The sequence below is a fragment of the Populus alba genome, chromosome 4, assembly GCF_005239225.2.
Source record: "Populus alba chromosome 4, ASM523922v2, whole genome shotgun sequence".
NCBI classification, from domain to species: Eukaryota; Viridiplantae; Streptophyta; class Magnoliopsida; order Malpighiales; family Salicaceae; genus Populus; species Populus alba.
In genome coordinates, this window is record NC_133287.1 from 10,382,817 (window position 1) to 10,402,700 (window position 19,884).

The following is a 19,884-nucleotide window of genomic DNA, read 5'->3' on the forward strand; positions in this document are numbered from 1 at the left end:
CCATCAAGAGCCAAGATCACAATACCATCATCTTCAAAATAAACTCATGTTGCAGAAAGTCCGTCTCAAGCATATTTGATCATTTACAGATATTGAGATACAGATTCTAAACCCATAATGCCATTGCTTTCAAGCAAGAGTTGCATCTGAAAGTTCCAATTGAGATAATTGGAATCATCCAGCTTGACATTAACTGATGTAGGAATAGAAGAAATGAGAGCTGTGATTGGAGATTGTAGAAGTTGAAGTTGTGAGGCAATCACTATTGAAAGGTTATCAGATTATCAACCAAGAAGCAGAATGCGAAGAAGAAGAAGCAGAGATTATGTGGAAGCAATAAGAAATGGATGATCAAGCGTGAGCTAAAAGCTCTGATACCATGTTAATATGTATTTGTTGTTGTATATGCAAAGAGATTGAGTGAGAGACAAGAAAGAGAGAAAAATGAAAGAATCTTTGCTTTCTATTATTTCATACGTCTTGATCTGCTTTAGTTAGTTAGTTATATATTTATACATGCAGCTGTAACAACTTTAATTGCATGTAACTAACTCTGCTAACTAACTAACTAACTAACTAACAAACTGATGATGAGTGCATTGTACTCTAACAGACAACATATGAAACTGATGATGAGTGCATTGTACTCTAACAGACAACATATGAAAAGGATGTCTTGTGGAGTAAAAAGTTTTGGGTTTAAGTGTACCAGTTCATGGTAGAGGCAAGGGTGTAGGTTCATTACTAGGATATGAAGATAAAAGGGGTAGCCTAGAATCGATAATAGGAGTTTCAGAAGGAACAAGGTTTGCAGGCATTGAACTGGATGTGTGTGTGACACTGATGTTGACCTCAGTACTTGAATAGGTGAAAATCATTATTTTTTGAAAAGATGGAGAAGAAACTTTCAGAGCATATTGATAATGGAATAGAAGTTGACAATTTAAAAGTAGAAGACAAGTCAGAAGGAGTAAAATCATTCTTGATTGGGGATTCTTTAAACCATATTAGCTAATGAAAAAGAGTTCTCATCAGAGATAACATTACATGAAATGTCAAATCTACTGATGTTTAAGTGTAGACATCTATATCCTTTTTCTTGTATAGAGTATTCTAGAAAAATACATTTTTTTACTTTTAAAACATAGCTTATGTTTTTCACATGGTGAGAGTAAATAATAATAACTACATCCAAAAACATAAACATGTAGATCACTATACTTAGGAACTAATTGCTAGGATATCAAAGGACCTAGTATTGCCACATGTCAATAGATTAAAGAATCAAGTGGTTAAAATACTTTTAGTATTGTTAGACAATTAAGAAAGTCTTTTAGCATTGATGAGTGAAAATAAAAGAGAGGTTAGAAAACATGAAAAAGCTTCTAACTATAGCTTGATATAAAGGTACGTAACTGTGTGAAAAATGATTAACAAGAATACAATCTATCCTTATCTCTCCATTCATCAGAAACTCTCTATTTATTTCTTTATCTGCTTCTGTGTAATTCTACTATCTTCATATGGTATCAGAGCCTAAGAAAGGAGTAGCCAAGCTGAGTTGAGCCAAATCGAAGGTCATATAAGTGATTGCTCCAGTATCAGCCACCCAAAATTGCTCATGTGGTGTAGAAGAAGGAAATTTTGCATGCATGGTACTAAGATTGGTGGAAGGAGGTCTGCCTTGATAAGAGAAGTTGCCTCTATAATAACATTGAATAGCAAAATGCCTAAATTTCTAGCAAATCTAACATTGGACAGAAGAGGTAGGAGTAGAAGGTTGATTGTGTTGTTGATAACAATTAGCAACTACATGACCTTTCTTGCTATAGATTTGACAAGTAGGAATGTTAGTGCTAGGACTAAGAATGCCAGGACTAGAAGAAGGATGAACTTGATGAGATTGTGGACCAGATTGGCAAGGACCACGACCTCGGCCACGACTCTTAAAATAAAAGCCTTGATTGCCAGAATAACCACCATTGGTGAACATTGCATTAGGACCATTGAAACCACCAGTGGATCCATGGAAAACACCACAATAACCATTTAAACCCCCATTAAAGCTAAAGGAAAATTGCGAAGATAGAGCAGACTTGGAGCTAGAAGGATACTCTTGAGGCTGAGAATTAGAATTACCTTCATAAAAAACAAGAGCTTTGCCTTGAAATGTCTTATTTTGAGCCATCATTGCAGATACAAATAGGAATGCAGAATGAGTTTGCTCAATAGTGGCTTCTTAAGCAAGCAACTAAGACTGAAAATATTTAACAGATAACACATTATCTTTGCCTCAAACCATGCACCTAAATGTGTTGTAGTCAGAAGGAAGACCATCGAGAGCCAAGATCACAATACCATCATCTTTAAAATAAACTCCTGCTGCAGAAAGACCGTCTCAAGCATCTTTGATCATTTGCAAATATTGAGATACATATTTTAAACCCTTCTTGATAGTCTGAAGCTCACTTTTCATCTTAAAGAATTGTGTTTTGGTAACTGTAGAAAATCGATCCTTCATTTGAACCCATATATCATAAGAACTGGCACATCCAATGACATAGGAAATCGTAGTATAAGAGAAAGCGGCAATAAACAACTGCATTAATGCTCGATCATGCATTTTCCAAACTTGATAGTCATCAGTTGCAACACCCTCAAGATCAAAGTCTGCATCAAATCGACTAGAAAAATTCCTTAAACCATCAACAAATCCTAAAATGCCATAACTCTCAAGAAGAATTTGAATATGAAAGTGCCATGTGGGATAATTTGTACCATCAAGTTTGACTGTCACAATAGTAGAAACCATAGGAGCAAAGAAGTAATACGAGATTGAACAATCTGGAGTTGAGTAGTCACCAATTTTTAGAATGTAAGAAGTTGAAGTAGAAACTCGAAGAGTAAAAGAAGAATTTTTTAGTGAGACAATATATCAAACAGATAGTGGATATATCAAAGCACGAAAGAATTGCATGAATGAGAAGATAATGAAGCCAGAAACAAAAGCAGGAACTAGAGAGTGCGGAAGTAGAGGATCACAAGATCAAGCATTGAGAGCTCTGAAACCATCACTGCTGCAGGGGGTTCAGGTTTGAGCATTTCTAGTATTGGCTCTTGTATTTTGGATGTTCCACATTGCTCTTTACAATTAAAACAAGTTTTGCATATGCCTAAGTTGTCTTAACATTTGCTATTGGTTCATAGGTTATGTAAAGATAACAATTACAAATTTATTTGTGATGCATTTGGATTTTGGATTCAGGACAAGATCACGGGGAGTATTCTTTTCAAGGGACTGTGTAGAGCTAGCTTGTATCCTATTCCCAAATTCCGTTTACTTCACATACCTCAAAATCAGTCGGCACCACTTGTTTAAAAGGTAAATTTTCCAAACTTCCTTTTCCAGTTTTTTATTGTTGAGGAAGCTTTGAAAAAAAGGTTCAAGCATTTAGCCATAGCATGCTCTGATAGCATACTGGAAAATGCATATATATATATATATATATATATATATATAGTTTTAGTTACAATATATAGGATCCCTCTTTACAAGTATGTTTAACAAAACTATCGTAACAAAACAAGAAGATCCTTACAACTTAAACTTTAGAGTCCCATCATGAACTTGTCATAATCTATCATATTGCTACTAAATTTTTTGATTTATGTTTGAGTTTGGTGTTTTCTTGCTTTTGAGTCAATTTCAAATAATAAATAATTTGTTTTTTAAATTGATATCTTGTTCAATTTAAAATATATTATTGTGTTTCGCCAAATGTGGCTTTAGTCAAATTTTGAAAGGTTTAATGGCAATTTTGCAATCAATTTTGATTTCCCCCCTTTTACTTTCATCCTTTCATATTTAATATTTGAAAGCAAAGTGCTTTTTTAGTAGTAAACGAATTAGTTCTCTCCCGCAAAAAAAAAAACAACAAAAAAAAATCTTTCTTTAAAAAATACAATTTCTATTTTAATTTGCATATGGCTAAGTCTCTCATAAATAAATTATATTTGCATAATTTATCATATTAAAAAAATCAAAAAAAATAGTCTTATATATCTGCATGCATTTTGAATTTAATAATTAGCTTATTAAAGTCATGAGAACTTCACCTATATTTCAAAAATATAAAAATTATCTTGTTCTTTCTTAGTATGTAGGATTACGAACTTATACGTAAGATGTATTTCCGATATTAAATTCAAAATACAAAAAATTCTACTTTAATATCGGGAATTAGGAACTTATACGTTATTATAGAATAGGATTCTAATATAGGATGTTGTAATCATTACAGTTACTCATGTATCTATCAGAATAGGATTCTAATATAGGATGTTGTAATCATTACAGTTACTGCAGTGTTCTACTGCCTCTATATAAATAGGAAGGTTGGCTAAGGCACAACCCAACACATTCTATTATTCTCAACTTGGTATCAGAGCTACAAAGCCCTAAAATAAATTAAACCTAATTTTCTCATAGCCTCCCAACCTCCCTTTTTCAATGGAACAGCCACCACATACATCTTCAAATTCTGCAGCACCAGCAGTCCAGCTTTCTTCTTCTCCAACAGTGCAGCCCTCTTCTCTTGCAGTGCCTCCTCTGCTTTCCTCTACTACGTCACCGCCTGGATTCTCCTCTGCCATGGCTGGTGAACGCCTCCTCTTGCAGCCCATGTTTGCTGCCTCTACTACCGCAAGCATTATCTCTCTTTCTCACACTCATCAAGTCATCTCCCTCAAATTAACAAACACCAATTATTTATATTGGCGTATGCAAATGCTACCTTATCTCCTAGGCCAAGGAGTTTTTGGTTTTGTTGATGGCTCCAACACATGTCCATCAACACATGTTCTTGCCCATGATGGTATCTCTCTTCAGGTAAATCCGCTTTTTTAAACCTGGAAACAACAGGACCAACTCATTCTAAGTGCTCTTCTTTCCTCCCTATCTATGGAAGTTTTGCATCTTGTTGTTGGTTGTCAAAGTTCTTGTTTAGCTTGGGGCACTCTTGAGCGAGCTCTCGCTTCCACCTCCAACTCTCGTATTATGCAACTTCACGGCTCTCTTTAAGATCTTCGACAGGGTGATGAATCAGTAACTCAATTTATGCAAAAAGCGAAGGCCTTATTTGATGAATTGGCCGCTGCTGGTCGGCCAGTTTCACTTGAAGATTTCAATTTATATGTGTTTCGTGGTCTTCGGGGAGAGTTTAAAGACTTAATTACCAGTCTTATTACCAAGGTTGAACCTTTATCATATGCAGATCTTCACAGCCATCTCCTCACACATGAATTTCTTCACAAATCTTCTACTTCCATACATGCTCCTCTGCTGCCCACACCCAGCATTCCATCTTCTGCTCTTGTTGCATAGCGCCAGACTTTTGGCAATTTTGGCCGTAGTAGGGGCCGCTTCAACGGTGGCTGGCGTCCCAACCAGTCCAACAGCAGAGGCAACCGATTTGCTGGCTCCAGACCTGATCATCGCAGCTTCCAAAACTCCTCCTTCGGTGACAATAGGTAAGGCTCTTGGCAGCGTAATAGGGGGTAGAATCCACGCTGTCAACTGTGTCAGAATTTCGGCCATACAGCTCCCCATTGCCCTCAATTCCAGCAACGAGGTTATGGCCAACAACCTACTGCCAACCTGGTGTAGCGCAATCTCTCCTCAACCGGTTCTGTTGATTGGTTTCCAGATACCGATGCCAATCAACACGTCACACCTGATCTTGCCACCTTGACCGCTTCAAAACCGTACCTTGATAATGATAATTTGCATGTTGGTGATGGTAAGGGCCTTCCTATATCTAATGTTCTTCATGTTCCACAATCACAAAACCTCTGCTCTCTGTTCAGAAATTTTGTCTTGATAATAATGTTTATTTTGAATTTCACCCTCGTGTGTTTTATGTCAAGGATTTCAACACCCATGAAGTCCTTCTCTCAGGTCAGAGCAAAGATGGTCTCTATGCCCTGACCAAGTCTTCTGTCACGTCAGTTCCTCAAGCCTATTGGTCTCCCTGCACTTCTGCCTCTACCGATTTATGGCATCGTCGACTAAGTCATCCTACTTCACATATCTTTCAATTGTTAATCTTGAAAAATAAGATTATTTGTAACAACATCCTATATTAGAATCCTATTCTGATAGATACATGAGTAACTGTAATGATTACAACATCCTATATTAGAATCCTATTCTATAATATACGTAAGATGTAATTTCAATATTAAACAAAAAGATAGTTTTTTTAATTTTTATATTGATATTAAAATTGTTAGGTTTTTTACATGATAATATAAGAACCTCTTTGCTGAAAAGAATTTTTTTATTATTATAAACAGACCAACAGTGTAAAATTTTTTGAATACAATTTTTATTTGGGGACTGTTGTATTGTCTTCGTGGAAAAGGAAAGATTTTAGGAAGCCACCACCATGTGGATGGGTGAAAACAAAGAGGCTATTGTTATGGGACCCGGCAGAGGCAGCTTGATTTTGTATATATGCACGTTTTATCCATAGCTAGTGGTAATTGGCAAACGAGGAACGCACGCATGTTACGAAATTGTTTGATTTTTATTAAAATGGTCGTGCATGACACACGGATGTGTCCTAAAATACCTTCAAATGTCTAATTTTGAAATTCTTCCATACGATTCATTTTTTCCTCTAACCCAAAAACTTATTTTGATTATTTGAAACTTCTTAGAAATTATGAAGTAATGCGTTCTCACCAAGACAATAAAAAAATGGAGAAAAAGATAAGCATTATGAGATAACTTTGTCAAAGTCAAAGAAATCAATATTCCTTAATTTAAACTAAAAAAAGAAAGAAAAAAAAGTCAAGAAAATGCTGCTTGTACACGCTGGAATTGCCCTATAAAATGGTCGTTCCATCCATGCCATCTTGCATCAAATCTCTGTAACTCACCATCTCTCCTATCGAGGAAAAGGAAAAGCACAGAATCTCTGCCTCATTTACAAACTTGCGTTACATTCTTTTGTACCCAAACAAACCTCTGTTTCACACACTAAACCCAAGCCTTATTTATCCAAGTGCCAAAGCCTTATTTATCCAAGTGCCAGCTTCAATACTTAGACTGCAATGGGAAGCATTGATGACTTCAGCCGTTATTCTTTCCCAGATGATTTTGTTTTCGGAACATCCTCATCAGCTTACCAGGTACATCCAGACTCTAAATTTTGCTGCTTCTAGTGCAGTAATTAGGAGGGGACAGCAGAACATTGTTTAAAATAATACTAGTTATGTTAATTAATTTTTCGTTATTATTTTATTATGATATGCAGTACGAAGGTGAAACAAACAAACATGGTAGAGGACCGGCTATATGGGACACTTTCACTGAGGAACATACAGGTACCAATCTCTCTCATTAAAATTTGTACTCCCCTCGCTAAAAGTTGAATAGAATTATGTTAATGTCCTAAGAAAACTACCATTATTAACTTTAAAATTAAATAATATTACTTTCAACGTTTGCAGAGAGAATAAATGATCATAGCAACGGAAATGTAGCTGTTGATTTCTATCATCGCTATAAGGTATGGGAGTTCTTCATCATATTTTCGTTGTGGTTAACTATATGATGTATGCAAGTGTAATTGTTCTTAAAAAAAATTGATAAATGTAACAGGAAGATGTGCAAAGAATGAAAGAAATGGGAATGGATGCTTTCAGATTCTCCATTTCTTGGTCTAGAGTATTACCACGTAAGTTTTTATATTTTTTGAAATTTGTTCTTAACATAGTGATAATAGTAATCCCAATAGCAGGATTTGACTTTGACATCTGTTTTCACTTAATGAATTTCCATTTGATATATAGCTTTCCATTGGATTTTTTTTGGAAAATGCAGATGGCAGGTTAAGTGCTGGAGTAAACGAAGAAGGCATCAAATTTTATAACGATCTCATTGATGACCTCCTTAAGAATGGTTATAACCTTTCCCTTCCCTTCAATTAATCATCACATTTTGCCAAAAATTGATGCGAAAATTCGTATCCAACAAAAGGTTTATCTTGGGCGCTCCATCTGATTATATATATGATGTTTTGTAATATATAGGTTTGCAGCCTTACGTCACTCTCTTTCACTGGGATACCCCACAAGCTTTAGAAGATAAATATGGTGGTTTCTTAAGTCCTAACATTGTGTAAGTAGCAACCTTTCGTTAATGATGCTTCAAATATCCAAACTTGTTGTAGCTTCGAAATATTATAATCTAATCTGTCATTCTGGAGACTTTGTGGACCTATGCTTCTCTAAAATTTAAAGCATTCCTATAAATTTTCTCACATAAAACATTGATTTCCAGAAATGATTTCCGAGACTTTGTCGACCTTTGTTTCCAAAAGTTTGGAGACCGAGTGAAGAAGTGGATTACTTTGAACGAGCCATGGATGTTCAGTGTTCAAGGTTATGACATGGGCACGATGGCACCCGGTAGGATTTCTGTCGTTGTAAATGATCCACACCGATCCTTAAACACTGGTGCCACTGAAGTGTATACGGTTAGCCATCATTTGTTTGCTTGCTCATGCTGCGGCAGTGAAACTATACAAGGAAAAATATCAGTCATGTCAAGGTGGACAGATTGGGATAACACTTGTTTCTCACTGGTTTGAACCTTACTCAAACAGTGAAGCTGATCAAAATGCAACCAAAAGAAGCCTCGACTTCATGCTTGGCTGGTTAGTATTTTTTTATATATATCAAATTCAAAAGTACTTTCTGAACTCTTAATTCTGCTAGAGAAGACCTGGTATATATGTATAAACAGAAGGTAATCAGTGTTTTTCTTCATGTTGGCAGGTTCATGGATCCTTTAACTAATGGTGACTATCCACGTAACATGCATGATTTTGTTGGTGGAAGATTGCCCGAGTTCACTGCCGAGGAATCTAAGATGCTGAAGGGATCGTATGATTTTATTGGAATTAATTACTACACAACATATTATGCTCAAAATATTGATGCAAATTACCAGAGTGTTGGATTCATGTCCGATGCTCGTGCTAGTTGGACAGGTAACTAATGATTGATATCTTTTCTTTCTTATTCATCTTATTTTTTTCCAATTACATAACATCAATTAGATGATGTTTTATCAAGTATTAATTCATTCATTTTCTCTGTTTTTTCTTAATTTTGCAGGAGAGAGAGATGGAATCCCAATAGGTCCACAGGCTGGTGTAAAATGGCTTTATATTTATCCCGAAGGCATCAGCAGGCTTTTGAATTACACCAAAGACCAATACGGGAACCCAACAATTTACATTACTGAGAATGGTATGGTTGAAATGAACGATCATACATTGTGCTACGTTGAAGCTTCTTAGTACTTCTCTAACACTAAGTGTGTTCTTAATGCTTTATTTTACTGATTTTTTTTCAGGGGTTGATGACGTAAATAGCAATGCTTCATCACTAAAGGAAGCTCTTAATGATCCCATAAGAGAAAAATCTTACAAAGACCACCTCAAGAATGTTTTGAGATCCATCAAGTGAGTTAATTTTTTTCATTTATTAACTAATGATCATTGATAATAAGTTTTTTAATCCATAGCAACAATTATATTATTAGGTTACCAAATCCGTCTAACTGGGATTCAATATCTATTTATTGCAGTGAGCATGGTGTTGATGTTAAGGGATTTTTTGCTTGGTCTTTAATGGACAATTTCGAATGGGGAAGTGGTTATGCTGTGAGGTTCGGCCTCTACTATGTTGATTTCAAAAATGATTTGAAACGATATCCTAAAAAATCAGTCAAGTGGTTCAAGCAGTTTCTTAGAAGAGACTCCCACAGCCCTATTCCACATACGTATCCTCTGATTACTTCTAATGAAACGTCGAAAAATTGAAGATAGTTTGGTTCGGGATGCTAAAAGGCCAAGAAACGCCTGAATTCCTTCGGCAGGATCTGAAGTCAAAGTTGTTAGCATCTGCAAATTGGGCTTTAACGGCTGAGAGATAGAGCTCTCAGCATTAATTAATTCAGCAGAATTTGGTCACCACTTCATTCATTCAAGGCTGTGGTTAAGAATAAAAATTCATGGTTCTGGTTTTCCTTTGTTTTGTTTAATTATGGTTTTAGAATTTAATTTGATTATTTTACTGTTGTATCATTTTTTCATTCGATTAATATTGATTATGATTCGTTTAATAATAATACAAATCTTCTGCACCATCATTGATTATGGTTTGTTTAATATTAGTTGTTTTTTTTTTTTCAGAAAGAAAAACGTAATATTTGACCTTAAAAAAAAAAAAAGAAATGGATGATCAATGAAAACGAATACAAATGAAATGGACAGGCCGAAAGGACCATGTGATTGCAAAGAACAAGATATTCCTATTGATGAAATAAGGCTAGCATATTTCTATGGCAACACCAAGATATATCCTATCAAGCAACAAATCTAGACCAAATGTGTTTGTGATTATGAAATGAATAAGCAGGTATGTCATAACCTATTTTTGGATTATTCTCTAAATTCACCTTTTCTCTTCCAAAAAATCTCAAAATATATATTCGGACTAAAAACTTAAAAAAAATCTAAAAACATTATAACATTGAGAGGAGGGTGTTGGAAATAGCTAAAACTTGGTTGAGGAGGTTAGGAAATACAAAGATTGAAAATATATAGTATATTTTTGACATATGAAGAGCCATGTTGACAAAAAAAATTCAATTTGAAGAAAAAAGGTTCAAAAACAAATATTTATGGACTTCATTAAATTTTATTGGAGGTTTAAGTTCATTATAAAAGTTCCAAAGAAAACGGTAACTTTTGTTGCAACTAAGGGTGACCAAATTTGGAACCATTGTGCTGCTATAGTAGCCTCGGCACCAGTTGCTTCAACCTTTTCTATTCTACCCTGAATTGTACTAGTATAAGTTGTATGCAATAATATATTTCATTGAAGTTTTTATGATGAAATTACAATTGATGCAGAATGGCATCTTCTCTTGTTCGCTTTAATTCTTCTCAGTCTTAATCTCAACCTCTTCTTCATATTTTTTTTCTATCTTTCCTGAAGTTTTCTTTTTGTTAAAGGAGAGCTTAACACTATTTTCTCCACCATATTGAATTCCCTCACATCATCTCTCCAACCAGCCTCAACGCTGTTGTTGTTACTCAATTTCGGACCTCCACGTGCTGGAAAGGGTGTATACCTCTTTTGAACAAAGTATAGGAGTTTAGCTCCTGTTCGCTAGAAAATTGAAAAAAAACCACAAAAATAAATGGGCTGAGCTCAGGACACAATAATTTTGTGGATTGTAATAAAAAAAATCTTTTCCTAAGTTTTACTTTCATTTTATTCCTCTTACATTGGGTTGTTTTAGGATCAAACTTGATGGTCTGTTTCACTTGGGTTTATATAGGGTTCTGCCGATGCCAAGGAAAAAATCTCACTCGGTTGATGCTTGATATCATAACCCAATTTCGGATATCCCAAAATTATTTGATAAAAAAGTACATTTTTTCATTTAAAAATCTAAAAAACTCATAAATTAAAAATTCAAAAATATTTTTTGAAACGAGGAGATAAGTTTATAAGCTTTAATAGGTCAGAAAGCCAGAAGAATAGTCACATTGTGATATTCTTACAAGACAAACTGAAGGCTTGACACAAAGAAAGTTGAGGTTGAAATCCAAACGTGATCAAAATTGAATGAATTAATTAAGTGTAAGGACTTAATTAAATTTCAAATAGGTTTAATTGACTTAATTAAAGTACAATTTAAGTTTGAAAGTCAATTGGGCAAAACTTGGAAGAAATAATTAATTATATGGACTTACTTATACTTTTAATGGGTCTCGTGGATTCAATAAAGGACTCAATTAAAGAAAAATAAAGTTTGGATGCCTAATTCAGATCAATACGGTATTTTTGGCAAGATGGTTATGAAAAAAGGTACAATGGGGTTGATCTATTGATGTCATCTTTACAAGGAGGGTTCCACATGAGAAAATTTAGAAGAGTTAGCCATCTAATTTCTAAATTTCACTATTGATTCTTAAGGATGATCTTAAAAGGAAAGGTATTTTTACACGGTTAGAGGAGAGACATTTATAGCTTGAAGGTTATTCAGTTGAATACAAGTAACAACATTAGCAATAATATTAATTAATAAAAACATGTGCTCAATAATAATGCCTACGTAGGATTAAGGTAGTTACAAAATTTAATGAAGGAGTTGTATAGTTAGTTGGAATTGTTCGTTTGTTACTTGCATGGATAGTTAAACTACTATGTATTCCAATTGTGTTGGAAAAGTAGTAGGAGGATGGAACTACAATTGAAGCAGAATTGCATCTTCTCTTATTCCCTTTAATTCTTCCCAGTCTCAATCTCAATCTCTTATTATTCTTCTTCTTCTTATTTTTATCTTTCTTAAAGGGTTTGTTTGTTTGTTTGTTTTGTTAAAGGAGAGCTTGACACTATTTTCTCCACCATATTGAATTCCCTCACATCATCTCTCCAACCAGCCTCAACGCTGTGAGGGGTAAAAAACAATGGGATTAATTGGGAGAGTTTAAAACCTTTTTATTTAATTTTTTATTCTTCTATTTTTCTTTTATATTGATTTATAAAAGAAAAATTAAAAAAAAAACAAAAGAAATCAAAAGAAAAAAAAGCAAGAAGAAAGAGTCTGCGATCCAATTTTGAAATTTCAATATTGATTCTTGTTGATGATCTTAAAAGCAAATGTATCATTACACGCAAAAGAATCAAATGATATGATCAATAAGTTAGCTTAGATGAGAGATGTTTGTGAGTTGAAGGTTTAATAGTGGAATACAAATAACAACATTAGCATTGATATTAGCCAATAAAAACATGTTCGTTAAGTTCACATTAAAGACTAAGAGTTACATAATACTACTAACGAAACTAGAGCTCGTAGGTCACCTATACTTGCAAACCATTTAATTGGATTATGCTATTATACTAAAACAACGAATTTATTGAGCAATTTTATAAATCTATTAATATTTTTCTTAGAATTAGTCTTTATGTAAATGTAACTCATAAGTACTTAATTATGCTTGAATACGTTTCTATCAAAACCACTTGAACACTTCTTTTGTTAGCCAATCAATCCGGTAATTCCATATGAGTTACTCCTTATCCGGTTAACTTCTTTGTTAACCAATAAACCCGGTAATTCTCTTTATTACCCAAAATTCGGCTAACCCATTTCGGTTAGCAAAATCAATCCGGTAATTCCATATGAATCACCTAGTATCCGGCTAATCTCTTTTGTTAGCCAATCAATCCGGTAATTCCATTCGAATTACCCAGCATCCGGCTAATCTCTTTTATTAGCCAAACAATCCGGTAATTCCATACGAATTACCGCATATCCGGTTAACCTCTTTGTTAACCAATAAAACCGGTAATTTCACTAATCATAACTCAAATTATTCATTTGCTCCATTTATGTAATATCAATTAAATAAGCAACATCACTAATTAGGGAAACTAAAAATTACAAAATGAGGTGACGAATCACCTACCTTCTGCTCGGGATGACCCGGCTCCTCCTGTCTGATAACCAGCTCCAGACACAACTCCTGAATCAATCAAGTGTCATTATATCATTAGTCCATCAACATTTTTCTTACGTGCCGAAACACAAAGCACCTACTATTTTTATTTGTAATTTTTTCTAATATAAATTCATTCTCAAATACAACATCATTATTTTACATACAACCTCATATTTAACTCAAGTTACTTATTTTCTTACTTTATGTTCATAATTCCTCCATCAAATAATTCTTGTTTTCTTTATACCCTCATATCATATTATTTATTTAATCTAAATACTATATTCAAATACAATCTAGGCATCTTGTCTTCATATTTTCTTTTAACTAGTTTATTTCTCTTTTTAATTTGAATTTACTTATTATTATTATTATTATTATTATTATTATTATTAGTATTCTCTCAACTTAAATGCTATCTCTTTATTTAGTCTTTGTTACATTTTTCATTTATCATGATTAAACATGGCTTTTCTAAACATTAACATCAAAACTCATTCTCCCATTTATTTTTCCTTCATTGGCCGAATGTGGTGTTTCTTTTTGCTCTCCCAAATCTTTCTTCATTTACTTGTTATTTCAACTTGTTTTCATTCTATTCCATTTCAATTTCATCATTTTCCCTTCCCATCCTAATTCCCCCAAATTCACATAAGAACCCTAAGTTCAAAAATCTAGGATTTAAGGGAAACTAAGGTAAAGTTCCATGAAATTACTTCCTAACTTAATCAAATAAGCTTAGGAAAACATCTAAATCAACATTAAATCCAAACTTCTCATGCTTACCCATTTCTTTTCTTCCAATTTCTCTTCTCTTCCAAGGTTAGCTGAATTCCCCTTCTCAAATCCTCGTTCCTTCACTTGATTTAGTGTTTTATAGGTTGAACTTGCAAGTTTATAATGTTATTCTCTCAATTTCCTTATTGTTTTTCCTTCCTTTTCTCTCCTTCTCTCACGTTATGCTCTGTTTTTCTTTTCATCTTTTTGTTTCTGCCCATTCGGCAGTTAATAAAAGAGAAGGAGGGTTTATATAGTTTCTTTTCAATGGCAAATAACTATTCTACCCTTAATGGGTATTTTTGCCTCTATTTAACGGTCCTTATTTTTTTTCTAGCACTTCCAAGCTCCATTCATCTTAAACTTTTAACCAGATTTTATTCATTATATTTTAAGGTTCCTCATAAAATTTCGGCTCAATCCGATGATCGGATTGAAAATTACGTCCAATAACGTAAAACTAGTCGAATTGTGATTTTTCGTCAAATTTTCGAATTTCTCTAAAAATTCTGAAATTTTAACCCAAGCTAAGACATGATATTAGAAGTCTCTACTCAAATTTTCATAATTTTCTGATCACCCAATCAAGAGTTACGAATTTGTTTTTGTTTTACTTGAAACTAGTCAATTTATGATTTTTCGTCAAATTTCTGAATTTCTCTAAAAATTCTGAAATTTTAATCCAAGCTAAGGCATGATATTAGAAGGCTCCATGCAAAATTTTAGAATTTTCTGATCACCCAATCAAGAGTTATGAATTTTTTTTATTTTACTTAAAACTAGTCAATTTGTGATTTTTGATCTGGAGGTTTTACATGTATAGTTAGTTGGAATTGTTTGTTTGTTACTTGCATGGATAGTTAAACAACTATGTATTACAATTGTGTTGGAAAAGTAGTAGGAGGATGGAACTACAATTGAAGCAGAATTGCATCTTCTCTTGTTCCCTTTAATTCTTCCCAGTCTCAATCTCAATCTCTTATTATTATTCTTCTTCTTATTTTTATCTTTCTTAAAGGGTTTGTTTGTTTGTTTGTTTTGTTAAAGGAGAGCTTGACACTATTTTCTCCACCATATTGAATTCCCTCACATCATCTCTCCAACCAGCCTCAACGCTGTGAGGGGTAAAAAAACAATGGGATTAATTGGGAGAGTTTAAAACCTTTTTATTTAATTTTTTATTCTTTTTTTTTCTTTTTATATTGATTTATAAAAGAAAAATTAAAAAAAAACAAAAAGAAATCAAAAGAAAAAAAAAAGCAAGAAGAAAGAGTCTGCGATCCAATTTCGAAATTTCAATATTGATTCTTGTCGATGATCTTAAAAGCAAATCTATCGTTACACACAAGAGAATCAAATGATATGATCAATAAGTTAGCATAGATGAGAGATGTTTGTAAGTTGAAGGTTTAATAGTGGAATACAAATAACAACATTAGCATTGATATTAGCCAATAAAAACATGTTCGTTAAGTTCACATTAAAGACCAAGAGTTACATAATACTACTAACAAAACTAGAGCTCGTAGGTCACCTATACTTGTAAGCCATTTAATTGGATTATGCTATTATACTAAAACAACGAACTTATTGAGCAATTTTCTAAATCTATTAATATTTTTCTTAGAATTAGTCTTTATGTAAATGTAACTCATAAGTACTTAATTATGCTTGAATACGTTTCTATCAAAACCACTTGAACACTTCTTTTTTAACAAGACCTACTTCCTGAAACGGATTTCATCAACTCTTAACATACAAATGTTAATCAATGCTATCAAATCAATAGAATGTGTTGAAGTATTTTCTTACCTATAAATTTGACTTGCATGGTATTATTTTATTTGCATCCATCAAATTTTTATCCAAGCACAAGAATATATTTCTCTAAAAAAAAATGGGAAGTTCTGGCAAAAGCATCTCCTCAACACTATTTCTTTTTATCGGTATACTTATGATCATTACACCGGGGTTTGCGATTCGTACTAATGAAGAAAATCTAGAGCTTTCTCAACATTTGGAAGAGTTCCACACAAAGGTGACAAAACGTTGTGCAATAGAAATCTCTAATGGTATATACAACGACAATACTCCATCAGAATATTGTTGCCAAAAGCATATAACAACCGGGAAAGCATGCCATGATGATTTCATAAAACTATTCATTTCAAAAGTTCCAAAGGAAAAGGTAACTTTTGTTGCAGCCAAGGGTGACCAAATCTGGAACCATTGTGCTGTTATTGTAGCCTCAGCGCCTGCTGCTTCACCCCTTTCTATTCTACCTTGAATTATACTGGTTTAAGTTGTATGCAATAATAGGTGTCTTTATGATGCATGGCAACATTGAAGTGATTGGATAACCATTTTGTTACTTCCTTCTTTCTTTCTTTTTTACTATGTTTTGTTTTCTCATAAGACAACCTCATGGGTCGAGCACTTGTTGGATTTGATATAAATGTTTATGCATTTAAATACGAAGCTTTATTTTCATTTTGTCATAAGACAGCCTAACGGGTCGAGCATTTGTTGGATTTGATATGCATGTTTATGTATTTAAATATGAAGTTTTATTTTTATTTTCTCATAAGTGGGCTGAGCTCAGGACACAATAATTTTGTGGATTGTAATAAAAAAAAATCTTTGCTCAAGGTTTACTTTCATTTTATTCCTCTTACATTGGGTTGTTTTAGGATCAAACTTGATGGTCTGTTTCACTTGGGTTTATATAGGGTTCTAGCTGTGTCAAGGAAAACATCTGACACTCGGTTGATGCTTGATATCATAACCCAATTTCGGATCTCCCAAAATTATTTGATAAAAAAGTACATTTTTTCATTTAAAAATCTAAAGAACTCCTAAATTAAAAATTCAAAAATATTTTTTGAAACGAGGAGATAAGTTTATAAGCTTTAACAGGTCAGAAAGCCAGAAGAATAGTCACATTGTGATATTCTTACAAGACAAACTAAAGAAAGGCTTGACAAAAAGAAAGTTGAGGTTAAAATCCAAACGTGACCAAAATTGAAAGAATTGATTAAGTTCAAGGACTTAATTAAATTTCAAATAGGTTTAATTGACTTAATTAAAGTACAAATTAAGTTTGAAAGTCAATTGGGCAAAACTTGGAAGAAATAATTAATTCTATGGACTTACTTATACTTTTAATGGGCCTCGTGAATTCAATAAAGGACTCAATTAAAGAAAAATAAAGTTTGGATGCCTAATTCAGATCAATACGCTATTTTTGGCAAGATGGTTACGGAAAAGGGTACAATGGGGTTGATCTATTGATGTCATCTTTACAAGGAGGGTTCCACAGGAGAAAATTTAGAAGAGTTAGCCATCTAATTTCTAAATTTCACTATTGATTCTTAAGGATGATCTTAAAAGGAAATTTATTTTTACACGGTTAGAGGAGAGACATTTATAGCTTGAAGGTTATTCAGTTGAATACAAGTAACAACATTAGCAATAATATTAATTAATAAAAACATGTGCTCAATAATAATGCCTACGTAGGATTAAGGTAGTTACAAAATTTAATGAAGGAGCTGTATAGTTAGTTGGAATTGTTCGTTTGTTACTTGCATGGATAGTTAAACTACTATGTATTACAATTGTGTTGGAAAAGTAGTAGGAGGATGGAACTACAATTAAAGCAGAATTGCATCTTCTCTTGTTCGCTTTAATTCTTCCCAGTCTCAATCTCAATCTCTTATTATTATTCTTCTTCTTATTTTTATCTTTCTTAAAGGGTTTGTTTGTTTGTTTATTTTGTTAAAGGAGAGCTTGACACTATTTTCTCCACCATATTGAATTCCCTCACATCATCTCTCCAACCAACCTCAACGCTGTGAGGGGTAAAAAAACAATGGGATTAATTGGGAGAGTTTAAAATCTTTTTATTTAATTTTTTATTCTTTTTTTTTTCTTGTATTTTTCTTTATATTGATTTATAAAAAGAAAAATTGAAAAAAAACAAAAGAAATCAAAAGAAAAAAAAAAAGCAAGAAGAAAGAGTCTGCGATCAATAGTGAAATTTAGAAATTAGATCGCGGACTCTTTCTTATGACTTTTTTTCTTTTAATGTTTTTTATATATAATTTTTTCTTTTTATAAATCAATATAAAAGAAAAAGACAACAAAAAAAGAATAAATAATTAAATAAAACGGTTTTAAACTCTCCCGATTAATTCTATACTTTTTATCCCCTCACAGCGTTGAGGCTGGTTGGAAAGATGATGTGAGGGAATTTCATATGGTGGAGAAAGTAGTGCTAAGCTCTCTCTTTTAAAAAAAAAAAAAAAAAAAAAAAAACCTTTAAGAAAGATAGAAAAAAAGAATAAGAAGAAGAAGAAGAGATTGAGACTAGGAAGAATTAAAGCGAACAAGAGAAGATGCAATTCTGCTTCAATTGTAGTTCCATCCTCCTACTACTTTTCCAACACAATTGTAATATATAATAGTTTAACTATCCATGTAAGTAACAAACAAACAATTCCAACTTACTATACAGCTCCTTTATTAAATTTTGTAACTACCTTAATCCTAAATAGGCAATACTTTTTAGCACATGTTTTTATTAGCTAATATTATTGCTAATGTTATTTCTTGTATTCAACCGATAAAGCTTCAAGCTATAAATGTCTCTCCTCTAAGCGTGTAAAAATACCTTTTCTTTTAAGATTATCCTTGAGAATCAATAGTGAAATTTAGAAATTAGATGGCTAACTCTTCTAAATTTTCTCCTGTGGAATCCTCCCTGTAAAGATCTCATCAATGGATTAACCCCATTGTAACTGTTATGTTACCCTTTTTGTAACCATGTTGTCAAAAATAGCTATTGGACTAAACTTAACATTGCCTTCTTTCACATTCAGGAATTCTCTCCTCACCTCTTTCACTTCTTCTATCATATGTATTTCCTTAATGGTATATCAATGCATAGGTGCACACTTCTCCAATATTGCTCCAGCCTCCTTCTCTCTACTCATTTAATGTTTTAGAGTTTTGTCTTGGGCTAGGAGGAAATTCTTTTTTAGAATGGTTAAAAGTCGGTGGTGGTGGTTGGCCTGGCTATCAATCCATGTTATATGAGTGAGCAGTTATTTTATTGATTAAGCATTTCTTTACTGTTGCATTATTTTATTCCTCCTGCCACTTGACTTGTTTAAATGTTTGCATCAATGTTGTTGGCCTATGGATTTTGAGCATTGGCTTGATATTTTAACTAAAGCCACTGATAAAACTAGAAACATATTAGGATTCAGGTCGCGAAGGGTTTAAGGCATTCATTAAGGACTTAGTCTCCGCAAACCTCTCAACATATTCTTCCTCACCCCTATCTTATTTAGCACATGTGTTTATTAGCTAATACTAATGATGTTGTTAGCACATGTGTTCCATTATTATGCCCTAATATTTTGTATTCCTTGCAATTTCACCGTTCGCCTTCTTCAATTAGACCCTCGAATTTCAAGGCTTTTTACAAAGTTATGCCTGGTTTTGAATT

The 19,884-nt window shown here is 33.1% G+C and overlaps 1 pseudogene; it reads left to right on the forward strand.

Annotated features, from left to right (window-relative positions):
* The first annotated feature begins 6,907 nt into the window (after nt 1–6,907).
* LOC118055172 (beta-glucosidase 12-like) lies at nt 6,908–10,222 on the forward strand (annotated as a pseudogene).
* The last annotated feature ends 9,662 nt before the right edge of the window (nt 10,223–19,884 follow it).